Source organism: Paramisgurnus dabryanus, chromosome 17 (assembly GCF_030506205.2).
Source record: "Paramisgurnus dabryanus chromosome 17, PD_genome_1.1, whole genome shotgun sequence".
Taxonomy (NCBI): domain Eukaryota; kingdom Metazoa; phylum Chordata; class Actinopteri; order Cypriniformes; family Cobitidae; genus Paramisgurnus; species Paramisgurnus dabryanus.
The window spans coordinates 11,650,981-11,666,395 of NC_133353.1; the positions used below are offsets into that span (position 1 = coordinate 11,650,981).

The window sequence follows — 15,415 nt, forward strand, 5'->3', positions numbered from 1 at the left end:
TATTCCGCCCAAGTAGCAGTGCATATATACATATACATATACATATACATATACATACACACATACACATACACACATACACATACACATATACATAAACTATACAAATTGAGAGCACTATGCTAGCTGGAGCCATTTACTTCCAGTCTTTGTGCTAAGCTAGGCTAGCGGTGGGTGCGTCAGACAAAGTTACGGCACGCACAGAGATGAAAAAGGTTTATATGGATTTATCTAACTCTGGGGATACAGTGAATAAGCTAAAGTCACAAAAAGTTGTCGTGTTCCTTTAACATGAACCCATTCCTTTCAGTTTTTCATGCCAAAGCCCATAATTTTAAATGTGAGGTATGGAAAAGTTGCTATGTGATAGAAAATAAAGTGAACATCTATATATTTTTTTCTTTAACTAGGTGAAATGGAGTGAGGCAAATGCAGGATGTTGCTGTATTAACACTAGGAGAGGAGGTGGGACAGTGCAGTACCTTCCTCTCTAGGATTGCAGTGACTACAAAACAATTGTGAAAAGCAGGTAAGACAACTGCACTAGTTATATAATCATATAATAAATATGTTGATATCTGACACATTTTCTGTGTTCGCAGGACGCGCAGACAATCTGCCTCTCATGGCCATGCGCTGGAATCAGCAAAAGTTTAACAATTTAGCCATCTTAATTACTCGTCGATATCAGAAGGTAATGAAATCAGTAGAATTTGTTTTAGATGTTTTGAAATGTGTCTGAGCAATGTTTGAAGCAGTGCATTAAACAACATTTGTTTTTTGTTTCTTGCTATCTGTGATTGTTTGTCATTGTAGACCAAAAAGCTCTGGAAAGCCAGTTAGAAAACCTAGAGTCCATGAAAGCCCAATTGGCAGTGACAGAAAGCTAATTGGAAGGCTAGGTCAGTGATATAAAGGAATGGGCAGATTGTGATGAAATAATAATTTGTTATATTATGAATGCATTTGACAAATTTTATGAAAAAGGACACAATTTCCAAAATGCTTCAAATATTAGTCTGTATCCCCATACAAGTTCAGAGATTATTTGAAGGTTGACTTTTAATACATATGACTTAAGACATTTTTCATTATTGCATTCCAGACTCTGTACATCTAAGTCAGTTTGGACACTTCAGGAGGAGCAGAAGATGCTTGTTGCAGAGATGGACCATCATTGGAAATCTCTAAGCTTGTGCTGATGCCATCAGAGAGCTGTCCTGCTTGTTTTCTAATGAGACAATGAAAAGTATGTATTTGTAATATATGGCATAATGGCAATGTATATTTTTATTTTGTTTTTTGTAAGAGTATAACCTATTAACTTAAATCTGCTAAAGTGCACATTCACATAACTACATATAGGACAGCCGTGTGGTCCGTCGGATTGTCACCACATCCTATAGACTTTTTGTGCAGCCACCAATCAAAATTTGCCAGACTATGACTCTTCTGACCAGCAAACATTTTGTTGACATATAGGGGCTGCTCTAATAAATATACTGTCTGTTTATTAAGTTTCTAATTAAAGTTATTGTGTTCCTCTTTTAAGATTCACCATGTGGCCTAAGTGAAGAGGGTCTAAAAGGTCTGCTGAGCACCATTCTCAGAGAGCAACATAAAATCAGAAAAATTTGCAAGCAAGAGACTGTTACCTACAAGTTTTGTCTGGAGCAGAGAACATCAACTTCTTGTACAGTGCTTCACCTGATGAGTACGACAGTGACTTTGACATTTCTGATGATGGTCTGTAATCCACAAGACTGTCACCTTCCATCATTCTGGACAAAGACTTCTAACTGTCAATATAAAGCATTTAATAAAATCTACTTTTCATAACCTTATGTAGCCTCTTTATTCACATAATACACATACTGTATACATGTACAATATGCTTCTACAACTACTCAGTGGTGGAAATAAAGTGAATAATTAAAGTAGGGGTGAGCGGGGCACAAATAAACATGGGGTTGATTGTAAGACGGTTACATATTTTTTTATACAGGGCCAAGCAATCTGTGCTTTTGGTCTTTTTTCTGACTGTCAGAAGATGAATTTGTGTAATGTGTTTTGGTTAAGATATTGAACAGAGAGTGTTTTAGAGGCATGGAAGTAAATTTCTTTGTCTAATGTTTTTTTCTATTTTTGAGTTGGGTGTGTAAGTCACCAAATCCAACCTTGCATTATTTTGATCACTGTCTTGTTACCTTAAACATAACAGGTTTTTGAAACATGTCAGCATATAGCTGATAGCTGGGATTGAAATCATTTTTACACAGCGGGGTTAGTTGTAACACAGTCGGGTAGACAATGATAGTAAAATGAAAACACTGTAAATACTAAAATGATAACTGTTAATACAATATCAGGGAAAATAAATCACAATTACGATTTTTTTTGTCTTAATTGTGCGGCCCTATAAAAATCTATATGCATTGATGCATAATGCAAGGATGTTAGATGAAGGATGGATAGACCAGTGGTTCTCAAACTTTTTCAGTGTGCGGCCCCCTTTGTGTACAGTGCATTCTTTTGCGGCCCCCCGGAATTTTTTTATGACAAAAACAGTTCTAAAATGTAATATTTTTATTAAACAAAACATATTAAATAATACCTAGTTGTGCTGTTGGTTAGTTGGCTTATTATTTTTTAGGTTTAATTACACAGAATTAATGATAAATGAATGTATTTTATAAAATGTCATAAAACTGGGCCCCCCCTGGCACCATCTCCCGGCCCCCAGTTTGAGAACCACTGGGATAGACATTCACACATTCATCTATTATAGGCAGATATATGAACATCCACCTTTATTATATAGACTGAATTGAACTGAATTATTTGTCTTTTAACCAAATTTTCAAACCCTCTTTTTGTTCACAAAGAAACTATAAGTGTTCATTTGTAGCAGAGAGGTGTGTGTTGATTGTGTAAAAAAAAGTATTACTCTATCTTAAATATCTTTTGAATGATAGAGCCAAAGTCAAAGTGCACAACTCCAACAAACATCCACTGTATTGTAGTAGAGATTTGAGGTATTTCTTCTCATCCGACCTTCTATTTTTATTCCATTGCCATTTAGATAGAAAAAAATGAACTAATATTGTTATAGGCAAAACGTCTCAGAATAAACTATTTGATTGGCAACTAATATTTACACAACCTCAGCTAATCACCTCAACTACACCAACAAATAATCTTGTATGAGTAATAATAATCAAAGAATGATTGACAGGGAGAAATGGGATGTTTGAACATCAGCTGGTGGCTGAGAATAAAATATTCTTTAGTTGAACTGTAGTGTGCTGTATAAAAATTTAATCCTGAAAATCATTATGATACAGAGTCATTATTTTCAAAAATATATTTTTTTTGTGTAATTTATTAAAAGTATCTTAGTCACATTATGTTATGACATTTGTGACAATAATGCTCTATTATTGTCTTTTATATTGGGATTGTTTGCATTGCATGATTTTTATGACTCGCCTGACTTATCTGTTGAATTTGTTACTGTATTTCTGTATTCTGATTTTCTCATAATATCAACAAAACCTAACACAATGAATTTGGAAAAGGTGGGAAATAAGAATATTGTTCAGATAAAAATGTCACTCAGCACAGATTGTTATCCATGATGAAGAGGGTACATCTGTGTAGGTTTTACTGTCCTCCCTCTCCCAGGGGCCCAGTAACAGCCCATGGAAATGCAAAAATAATGCACATTTCTAATGGCTTTAAACCAAAGTCTGATTAGTTTATTAAAGAGAAAATTGTTAGGACAACTATTTATGATATGATATGTTTACTAAATAATGTTGGACAGAGATTTGTGACATGCATGGAAAGCTGTTAAAAAGCATTATAAAAAGTAATCACAATAAAATACAACATTTCATTCTAACTCTTAAATATGTTATAGAGGTTTGTACAATGAACATATTTACATGCCATTTTGTTCATTAAAGATTGTATTTATTTAATTCCATTACTAAACGTTTTTAAACTACATTGCCCATAAGCCATTGTCATTCTATCGATGGGACGGGAAAACATGGCGTTGTAAATTGTAGTTCATTGAAGAGTGTAGTTATACCATAGGGTTAGCATCTCGATAATCGGGTAATTTCTTTTAACATAGCAATACCTTACAAGAACTGACAGTATTACTAACGTCATAACAACAGCAAAACATAGTTTGCAAAACGGATCACTTATTATTTTTGAATTAAAGTTAGTCCAACCAAAGCTTAACGCCAAGGAAACGTCACACGTCTATAAATGGTAATCACGTGCACGTTCTTCCTGAATGTAAATTATCAGCAACGCTGTAAATCGCTGTAGGTACGATTATAATGTTTATTACACACGCAGAAACACACACTTAAATGAAACAGGAAAAAAGGTTTTCTCAGTTATCTAAGCAAATACCTATTGGTTTCAATAGTATAAACCTGAAGGTTACTAATATTATATACTTGTTCCAAATGTATAGCCTACTGTATGTGAAATAAATAATAGGCTACAATATTTCAAAATGTTTCATTTTTGCTTGCAAAATAAAATAAAGTTATTGCAGCATGCAGGCTGCTACCAAAAAATATATTTTAGGTCCTTTAAAGAAATATACAAAAATAAAATATATTTGAATTACTGTTTTAAATTTAGAATGACTAAATTTTTATTGTTTTACTCTGAATAAATGTAAGTAAATTACAATTGGTTAATAACAATTATAAATGTCAAAGTAACTCTTATTTAATATTGTAATTGAACATTTCAATCAGGACTACAAAATTTAAGTGAGATTTAAGTAGCTTTGGGAGAATTTTTGGTACTTATTCATGGCTGGCATACCACACAAATAGTTAAAGTAGACTTACCTAAACTGTACTACCCATGCTGTGCTTCAAAAATCTTTAATTAAAATGCCTTTGGGAATTTAATTATGACAAACAAATCTTTACCTTATGATCTTGCATGGGACACTTCTTGTCTGCTGTTTAGTTCATGACAAATACAGAGTTTTTAAAAAGACAAAATTCAAGAAAAAAAACTAAAAGAGACTGGGTACTGTGCAAAAACTTTAATAAAGAACAGCAAGCAAAGACACTCAAAATTAAACAGTTGAAGGGTGCTTGATAATGTAAAGGTGTAGGCTGTCATGCTGAAAACTGGTTGGGATGTGGGGACTTGTGTTGGAATTTGCTGGCAGGCTCCTATGTGTCATCCCAGGTTTTTCCACTGTAATATAAGTGCAGATAATGTCATTAGAACACATAGTACAAATGTGAGGTACTTGTACTTAGCTGGCATATTTTCTCAACATTTTCTGGTGACTGTAGTTAAAATAGTACTTTAAAATAAATATCCATACAGTTCCTGTATATTGAAAGCCATCCCTGCTGAAAAAAAAAACAGCATACACCAGCATAATTCCCATGCATACACCAGCATAATTCCCATGGTCACCAGCAAACCAGCACCAAAACACAACTTTCCCATCTGGCTTGTGTGCTGGTTTTCCAGAAGGGATGTACCTTCAAATTTAGTGATTTCAAAATGTATTTATTAAAATGAATTATTAAGTTGTCATTAGTGAGTTAAGGATATTCTCCTATTTGTTAAGGTAACTAAGCTATTTTATATAAGCGGAATAAGTTAAACAATTTCTGCATGTTTTCATGTGTTCCAGATCTGGCACGTTAGATAAGGATAGTGTCTGCATCACTTCCACTCATCATTGCTCTCCTCTTCCTCACATTTATTATTACGGTAATACTGCAAGACACTACTAGACCAAATTCCAGCATCATCCTAACATGATGCATTCTGACAAAACAGAGGTATTAATTATTGGTAAAACAAAATCCCAAAATAAGATGAAATGTTATTAATTTGACTCTTAATGGATGTATTGTTACAATATGTAATATACAACCGTTTTATTAAATCACATTTCCAGCATAAGTAAAACCAGATCTCCTATCAGAAATAGTACTAAATTATCACATGCTTAGTGTTTCAGATGCTAACATTTTTATTTGTTTGTGCATAAATCACTCCTACTATTGTAATACAAGTTAACAAGCTGGATAACTGTTCATAAATGGAAACTAAACCTAAAAGCAACAAACAAAAATCCCTGATATTCCATGATTGACTATTAATGTCTGTAAAAGACCTTTAAAATTCCATGATATTCCAGAAATTCCATGCTCTGTGGGAACCCTGACTGTATCCACTTCACAAAATTCCAGGATGTTAATAGATTATTCTACATACAGATAAGATAGATCATCTCCCATTCCAGATTCAGGATCACCCTCTGTTTAAATCCAGACTAACTCTTTAAATACTATTTATTTTTGCTGTCAGGATCAACATGTCCAGGGAACTTTATCTAACAGACATCACTGCCTACACTGTATTGGTTATGGAATGGACTATTTGCATTTCAATAGAATAAACATAATAAGGTAATAAAACATGACTTACCACACAGAGCACGTAACCAGTGAACTTTCAATTCGGCTTTCCTCTACACAAACACACACACAGACACACGCACGCACACACACACACAGACAAAACACAATTAATAATTATTTACCTGTTGAAGCAATTACTGGATATTATCTTTGAAAGGTCAGAATCAGTCACTAAGACAAGCACTCATCTTAGTAAATAACATTTTACCTCATTTATCTGTTCCTCAGTTATTTTATCGAAAAGGAAACCTTCTGCCATCTACATTTTCAGCAACCTGAAATGATGAAAAGACAAAAAGTTTATTAAGCCATGAATGCCATGCTTTGTAGTAGGCCTGGGCGAAAAATCGATTTAATGAATTAATTCGAATTTTTTGTTGTGGGCGATTTAAAAAATAAGTAATTCGATTTTTTTGTAATGGCGCATTTTTGGCTGCCCGGGGCTTCCGTAGCGTTATTATAGCAACATCAGCAACATCATAGCACACGTGAAACAGCATCAGCAAGCGACAACATCATCATCATAGCACAAACACACGAAACGGCAACAGCAAGTGACAACATGGCTACCGGCGAGAGTGGGAAGTTTGTTCCAAAGAAAGGAATAAAATCATTTGTCTTGCTTTTGATTAAATAAAAGCTAAATTTGCTTTAAGTTGTCTGCCGTTTGTACTTATTGCTTTTCTTAACAAGTGGGGGGGGGGAAATCGGAAAAAATGGGAAGTCGAATTAAAAAAAATAAAATCGGAGATTTTATTTTTAGGCCAAATCGCCCAGCACTACTTTGTAGGTGAATCACATGAGTCCATATTTATGTGAAGTGATATGCAGTCCTTTCCATTAGTGTCAAACAAATTTGTGCTTGTTTTTGTCAATCAACCAAAATGATATTACGCAGTGCCCGAAAAAAGTCCCCTGCTATTGAAAGATACTAAGGGGACTATTTTCGGGCACTGCGTTATATCATTATGCGTTCTGCAGCCATGTTACGACAGCAAAGTCCTTGATTATTACGACAGAATAAGAGTATAGTTCCTAGAAATATCAGCTGAGAAAATCACAACTTTTAATTTTCCGTCTGTCTTAGTACACGATGTCACTACAGAAGAGTCAAGTTTTAAATAGGAAAAATATCGAAACTCTTTGGTTATTTTTTGGCGTGATGCTAATGGCCTAATCAGATTCAATGTATTATGCTAAGCTATGCTAAAAAAGGTAGTGCCAGACGCGGAGATCAGCTGAATGGATTCTAAAACGGTAAAACTTACTGCTGGAAAATTAGCAAAAAAAAGTGAAGTGTCCATTTAAGTCAGGAATTTACATTGACCACAGTCCTTGGACATTGGGCTCTAAAACACTGTGAACTGGCTAACAAATACCTGGTTAGCTAAATGAATTTAATTAACATGAAGACATATTTGACTAGGAGCAAATTGTGGAGTAAGATGTAACAGGAAAAGTTATCCTTTATTCTGTTCTTCACCAGTGGCCACTTCTGAGATTTAGAACTGGAAGAGACAGATGCAAATTGAAGAGAGACAAGTGTGGTATAGTGGGAAGAGGTAGATTTCTTTATCTTCCTCTTCCTCTGTGGCAAAAACTTAGAGCATGGCAGTGGAGGTGGGGAAAAAAAGTGGAGAGAAAATTGTTGTAAAAGCAGTAGAGGTTGTAGGAGCAAGAGAGGTTGGAGAGAGTCTAGAAGACAGCTGAACAAGATTTAGTACAAATATTGCCTTAGACTTCTTGGTGAGGTTCTCCGGCCATTTCACAGCAGGGCTCTCAGGCCGCTCCATGGCAAGGCTCTCAGGCTGCTGTCCTGTGGAGGTTGCTATAATACAAGTTTACTTTCATCATGAAATCTGTACATATCAACAAAGGAATATACATGTATTTTAAATCCTAAATTTATAAACATAAACATTACTCTGACCTTTTGTCAAGATAAAGCCCTCCGCATCTCCTCCAAAAAATTGTAGTGACAGGAGTGGGGTGCCAATGGGTAATAATATATGCAACCCACTTATTCGAAGCCTTTTTATCCTGTTTCCCAATAAATAAAATTGGCTTGGCTCGCACCTGAAATGAACAAGTAAATGAGGTGTTACCATAAAAGATTAAAAGAAATATTAGTCTTGAACTGTATCCACCTTATTTTTGAATGTGGACATAAGTGATTTGACGTATTTCCCTTCTTTGTGCAAGACCTCCGTTTCAATAACCAGCCGGTAGAAAACAGTATCGTGGAAGCACACATAAAACATGATTTTAACAGTAATTGTAAATATTTACTACACCTGCCATGTATGAACCAGTGTGAGGATTAAAGTGTTTTGATATATCATATGAAGATATATTCAGTGATTTTGTGTTGTTAATCGGGGGTGACGTGTCTTCAGTGGGCAACTATAAAAGCACAGGGACATACCAGTATCTTTACAATGGGAAAGTCAGTCGAGAGTTTGTACATGGAATATATCAAGAAGACTTTGTGTTTTAAACTTTTTCAGGCAATGGTCTAAATTGTCCCTCTGGTGTGATTTTTTTTAAATAACAATTTTTAATAAAAAATTCAATTTTAGTTTTTATGGCGATACATCATGCTTCATGTGGTCTGACAGTCAGCAGTATCTTTCTCATACAACACATTGTAAGTTATTTTATCAAACCATAATAAACATATTAAACTATTTTTTATATTGTTTTCGTTTTATGAAAATATGATTACATTGTTTCTTACGCACTAGATGGTACCAAGGAGGTAAGATGAGAGATATGAGTTGGAATTATTTGCTTATTTTAAAATTATTTGCTTTTTAATTTAAAACATAACAAAAGAACGGACAAACACAATTAGAACTGTTATGAACATTAAAGCTCCCGTTCTTTCTGTGTTTTTAAAGCTTTGATTGTGTTTATAGTGCGCAATATAACGTGTTCATGTTTCACGTTCAAAAAAACGCTGTATTTTTCACATAATTTACTTATCTCTATAGCGCTGTTTTCACTGTCCTAAAAATGGGCTGAAGTCTTCCTTGTTATGTGAAGTACCTCCTTCAGAAATAAGTAACGAGTTCTGATTGTGTAGTTTGTTTAGTGTATTGTGATTCAATAGCAGATTAGCTTGCCGTTAGCTTAGCTGGCCACTGATGTATTCCTGTGGGCGGAGTTTAGTCAAAAAACTGTTCTAGTGACATCATTAAAGCAGAAAGTAGAGGGCTGAAGTCCAAACCGGCCGTTCGCTGTAGGCTTTGAAAGGCAAATTCTGTTAAAGAAAATAAATCGACTGGCAGTGAACTTTCAGCTTTATCATTTTACAGGTATTATTTATGCTATGAAAGCAACATTACACACTAACTAGGGTTTAAAAATGGGATCAGAAAGAACGTGACCTTGTGAACGTGAAGCAGTTTATGTCATATATATTCTGTACTGTAATCACATTTTTGTAATAATATATAGCAGAATAAATAAAACAGCTAAATTGGCATATTTTTATGAGCATAATATTATTTGTTTATAAACAATTATCGTATTTATTGTTTACTGGCAGTTTCTATGAAAGGTTTTACTGGATGGATGTGTGGATACAGATCATACGACCAGCATTTGCTTTTAAGGACAGATTTCCCCCAGTGTGTGTGTGTGTGTGTGTGTGTGCTGTAGGAGATAAAGAGCATTACATTTTCACCAGTATTCTCCATCAGTCTTGTCAGGCAGAATGTTTTCCACCCATTTAGTTGGTTCTGGGTTGTACTATGTGTATTAAAATGGGCTTGGGCAGGTGAAATTTTGCTATTTTAAGGGAAAGTACAGAAATGGAAAATAATTTTACATTCGCAGTGTCTATCGTAGGCTCCTATATAATATCTGAAAGAGCACTTAAATTATTTATTATTTCATATTAAAACATGACAAGCCACAAAAGTAGTGCTGGTATGAATTAAGTTGTATTGTTTATTATAGATCATTCTGGGAGTTTATTGTATAATTTTGTGTGGATTTTAAGTAATTACTGGGCTGGAAAACAAACCAATCTGGCAACACTGTTCTTCATCTGATCATGTTGGCTAAAAGAGGCTTAATTGTTGCGAGCTAGTGTAATATAGGTAACATATCGCTACTGAAAATCTTGCATTTCCCTGTATCTTGCATTATCAACTTATTTGCGACAAAAAATAGTTTAATTAGCTACTTTTGCTATTAGCCTATGCATATGTGGTGCAACAAAGTTATTTGTTTAATGACTTATATAATTTACCATCCTAAGACTGCTACCTTATAACGTTACATTCGAATGTTCCAAACACAACTTATTGTCACGATTAAACATTTCTTTGCTGTGTAAATGTAAGAATTATCTCCATCAACTTACCGAGTGGAAATCGCAATGGACCTACGCGTCGTCGCATTCGATGACGTCAGAGTTGTTAAATTACAGGATTTAAAATAAACAAATTAATAATTAAACAACCCATTAATTAATCGAAAACAATCGTATTATAGTAAAATGTATATTTATATGTATATTTATTACCATCAACGAGCCTTTGATAAAAAATATTTGCCACCCAGCATGCATCACGTCTAAAGTTAATCAAAGCACTTACCTACATGATCAGAAAACGCTTAAAATGCTTCTCCCACGCGCCGTGGAGCGTTGTTAAAGTCACCTCTGAATGTTGTTTTATCTGCAGTTGAACGCGGTTTAAATAAAGCTTCCCTCTGAATGTTGTTTTAACCGCATTTGAGGGTTGTTAAACTCACCGCTGAATGCTATTGATCCTGCAGTTGAACGTTGTTTAACTCACCGCAGACCGTGCTGTTGCAGTTCAGACTGCGAGGGATTTTTTAAATTAAAAACCAGTTGACTGGCCAGATAAATATTGACTTGCGCTGGCATAGATCATTTATTGTTGCCTCTTCCTATTTATTCTTATTTATTATAGTCTGTAGAAGACGTCATGTGACGAGCCCTGGCAGCGACCATAGCAACCTAAACGTATCAGTTTTACATTATTCTGGCGAGATCTGAAAAATCTGCGTAACATCGAGCAAGCGAGTGATTATGTAAATTCACTGAGTGCATATTATGAAAATAAAATATATATTTCTCGCTAGAAATGTAATCAAAACTTATTTTTATGCAGAAACTAACTCACAATATAGATTTTTCCCCTAAAAATGAGAGAAATGTCCGCCATGTTTTTTGTTCTCACGGCCGGTAGCTTGAAAGTCACGTGACTTGGACGAAAGAAAAACGTAACAGTCATACAATTCAAGGGCCATTAAAAGAATAGGCGAAAAAAAAATGTAACAGTCATACAATTCTAGGGCCATTATTGTAACCCCTCTACGTTTTGCAAATTGGACCAACGTAGTCAGGGTACGTTTTTTCATGAGACTGGGTTGTTTCTTCATATTGCCAGACATATTGGACCTCATGGATCTGATTTGTATTGCAGTCCTGGAGGCAGGAGGGCATTTTACTACTATAAATATCAGTCTAGCCTCATGGACCACAAATCAATTGCAAATAAATTTAGATGCTGTTCTCTGCCCCCCTCTCTCTTTCTAATTCTTTCTCACATACTTAAATGCAATTAACAGTTTAATAATGAATATGACATGCTAGATACTAATCTGTATGCAAGTTCAATTCTATAAGCACGGTATAAGGATTTCACTGAATAAGGACATTTACCTACCAATATTGTCGAATAAATATTGATCGTAGTATAGGGGTGACACTGGATGGCAATTATTTGGATAGTAGTGGATGACAATTGTGACCCTGAACCACAAAAATAGTCATAAGTAGCACGGGTGTATTTGTAACAATAGCCATTAATACATTGTATGGGTCAATATTATAGATTTTTTATTAGGATATTAAGTAAAGGTCCCATGAAAATATTTTGTACATTTTCTAATGTAAATATATCACAAATTTATTTATTATTACAGGGCTCCAGACTGCCACCAAATGGTGGCATTTTGCCACTAAATTTTACATCCAGTCGCACATGTGCGACCAGTAAATTTGACCTTTTTTTATGTGATGTGACACTGAATTTTAAACAGCACATTGTACTTTCTGCATCTATCATCAAATAATTATTAGTAATACAGTGTATTACTTAGTAGAAATGTGAATATTTGGTTAGCATGTTGATTTAAGTCCTGTATTAGTAATATGTGTTGCAAAGGACTTAATTTGGACAACTTTAAAGGAAAACACCACCGTTTTTTCAATATTTTACTATGTTCTTACCTCAACTTAGACAAATTAATACTTACTTATCTTTTTTCAATGCATGAACTTTTAATCTTTGTACAGCGCCTTGTGAATGTGTTAGCATTTAGCTTAGCACCATTCATTCCTCTGGCTCCAAACATGAATATAGAAGCCACCAAACACTTCCATGTTTTCCCTATTTCAAGACATAAGTAGTTGTTACATAAGTAGTTACACAAGTAAGTATGGTGGTACAAAATAAAACTTTTGTTTTTAACTTTTGTTAGCTAAATGCTAACACATTCAAAAAGCGCTGTACAAAGATTCAAAGTGCACGCATTGAAAAAAGATAGGTATGTATTAATTAATCTAAACTGAGGTAAAAACATAGTAAAATATTGAAAATTTTGAGGCGATTTTCTCAGTATTTTGATTTTTTGCACCCTCAGATTATAGATTTTTAAATAGTTGTATACTAACAATCCATACACCAATGGAAAGCTTATTTATTCAGCTGTCAGATGATGTATACATTTCAATAAAAAAAAAATTGACCCTAAAGGTTTTGTGGTCCTGGGTCACAATTATGATTAAGCACAGATAAACAGGCAAAAATGTGTATTTGTGATGTAGTATGAACATCAATAAACATTTGCTTTAAAAAAAATCTATGAGTAAATTCAAATATCATTTTTTTTAGCGTTTATCAGTTTTATGTCAATTTCAAGCACACGCTCTCAATAAATTAAAGTGTATAATACAAGGCCTGATCTGCAGTCAAAATGAATCATTGATTATTTGTAAAAACATAAGTGCAAATCAAATCAGTGCTCCTAGGAAGAGATATATGACCACCCACCTGCACACATGAGAAGTGAGACAATAATTGACCAATTGATTTTATGCACAGCACATTTTTTCTCCCCAACTCTTTTCCTTCAACGTTAAAATCCTTCATTCGTTCTCATTCTCAGTGGTCCTGACTCTCTCTCTCTTACAATATTCTGCAATAAAGCCTTTATTCCCTGGCTCCAGATGAAACCTTTGCCGCGACCTCTTATATATTTTGTTCCCTATTTTGCTTTAACAGCACTAAAATTGGTTACATATTCTTTTACAGTCCCCAGATGCCATTGCCCCGATGTTGTCATTCGATTATTTATAGAAAACTATTACATGCTTACATTAGCGGCTTACTTCCCCCATGCGGCCAACAACATTTTTTTTTTTTGTGAAAACTTTAAAGCCAATTCTTTACAGGTCTATGGGCTCACTATTGTAGTCTGCAATGGGCCAAAAGCATGGGCTGAAAATGTATGTGTTCGATTCACTGGGTATATCAAGAGTAAAAGAGAATAAGTAAAAGAGTAAAACCAAAGGGATAAATGCTTTGTAAAATCATTAAAAGTGTTCTACAAAGTGTTTTATATAAGAAAGTATTAATTATAAACCTCACATTTTTGGCCCTTCAGCCTCATGTGCATCTTTATTTAAAAGACATGGCTGCACATAACCAAACTTAATCTTCATGGCAAGATATTCTGCTTAAGGCTGCTTAGTAAACTTTATAATAATAAGCACTAGATTCAGACCACTGCTTTAAATATATATCTTTTGTTGCTTCTTTATGTGAGCCTCATGTTTGAGCTCGCTGATCTGTAATCTGATTGGTCTGTCATTGCTTTACAGGTAAATACATGTTATTAATGATCTCCCCAACAGCACACTGGCACGTTACAGTGAGAGTCATGTTTAAATTCCTCCCCCTATGCATTGGGTCAGGGAGGCCCAGCTGCACTCGGCCCTGAGATCGATAAGAGGTCAGAGAGGTCGAGGGTCATTCCTCCCTCCCATTATGATCTAAGCACTCACCTCATATGGTGACTAACGAGAACTGTAGAGTGCAGGATAAGAGTAGTGTTAAGGAAAAGTGTATAATACTAGATGGTCAGATATATTCAAACAGAATACAGAGGTAATGGAGCACTTCCTTGTTACTGTGCCAACTTGTGTGGACCATAAATACCTAATACCTAAATCTAACTTATAAAAATTGAGGCAAGTGGCTGAATTGGATGTTTTAAGTTGAGTCAACTTGCAGCCTTTTTTAAGTATAATAAACACTGTAATATTATTTAATACAAACGCAACAAAATTAAGTTGAGTTAACTAATAGTAGTATTACTCTATTTAGTTTAACTTACTTTTCTTGGTACAGGTAACTTTTTTATGGTTTGTTGTTGTTTTCATAAACATTGATTTAGACTTCATCTTTCTGTGAGATGAGGGCATGAATTGTTTATTCAATCAACGCGCCCACCCAGTTTAGGTGTGGGCAGCTGTAAAGGGCGACATACTTCAGTATGCAGTCTATGCACAAGCACCAGTCTTCTGAACAATGGTAACTACAAAACTCAAAGATGAAACAGAAACTCTTCTAAATCTCGAAGATAAATGAACATTAAACACTTAAAAGTCTTTCTTTTTAGTTAAAAACACATAAAATAGCGTTTAAATTTAAATTTCACTGTCCAAATGCAGTCGCATGCAAAGCATGCTGCGAGTCTACTGCCTAGTTAGCTATGTTTACTAAAATCATTCATGTAGTTTTAACACAAAATTATTAAGTTAATTTCCTTCTTACAAATTAAAGTGGATTATACATGATAAAATGAAGCTGAATTTACGC

The 15,415-nt window shown here is 34.5% G+C and overlaps 1 long non-coding RNA gene across 2 annotated transcripts; it reads right to left on the reverse strand.

Annotated features, from left to right (window-relative positions):
- Nucleotides 1–5,071: 5,071 nt before the first annotated feature.
- Nucleotides 5,072–10,889, reverse strand: LOC135787454 (uncharacterized). Of its 2 annotated transcripts, none has more exons than XR_010547068.1 (6): nt 10,864–10,889; nt 8,422–8,567; nt 8,232–8,319; nt 6,700–6,766; nt 6,499–6,541; nt 5,072–5,244 (listed from the first exon to the last, which is right to left on the reverse strand). It is a non-coding gene; the product is annotated as an uncharacterized lncRNA (long non-coding RNA). The 2 variants fall into 2 exon arrangements; XR_010547066.1 differs by having other exon boundaries at nt 8,225–8,319.
- Nucleotides 10,890–15,415: the final 4,526 nt, after the last annotated feature.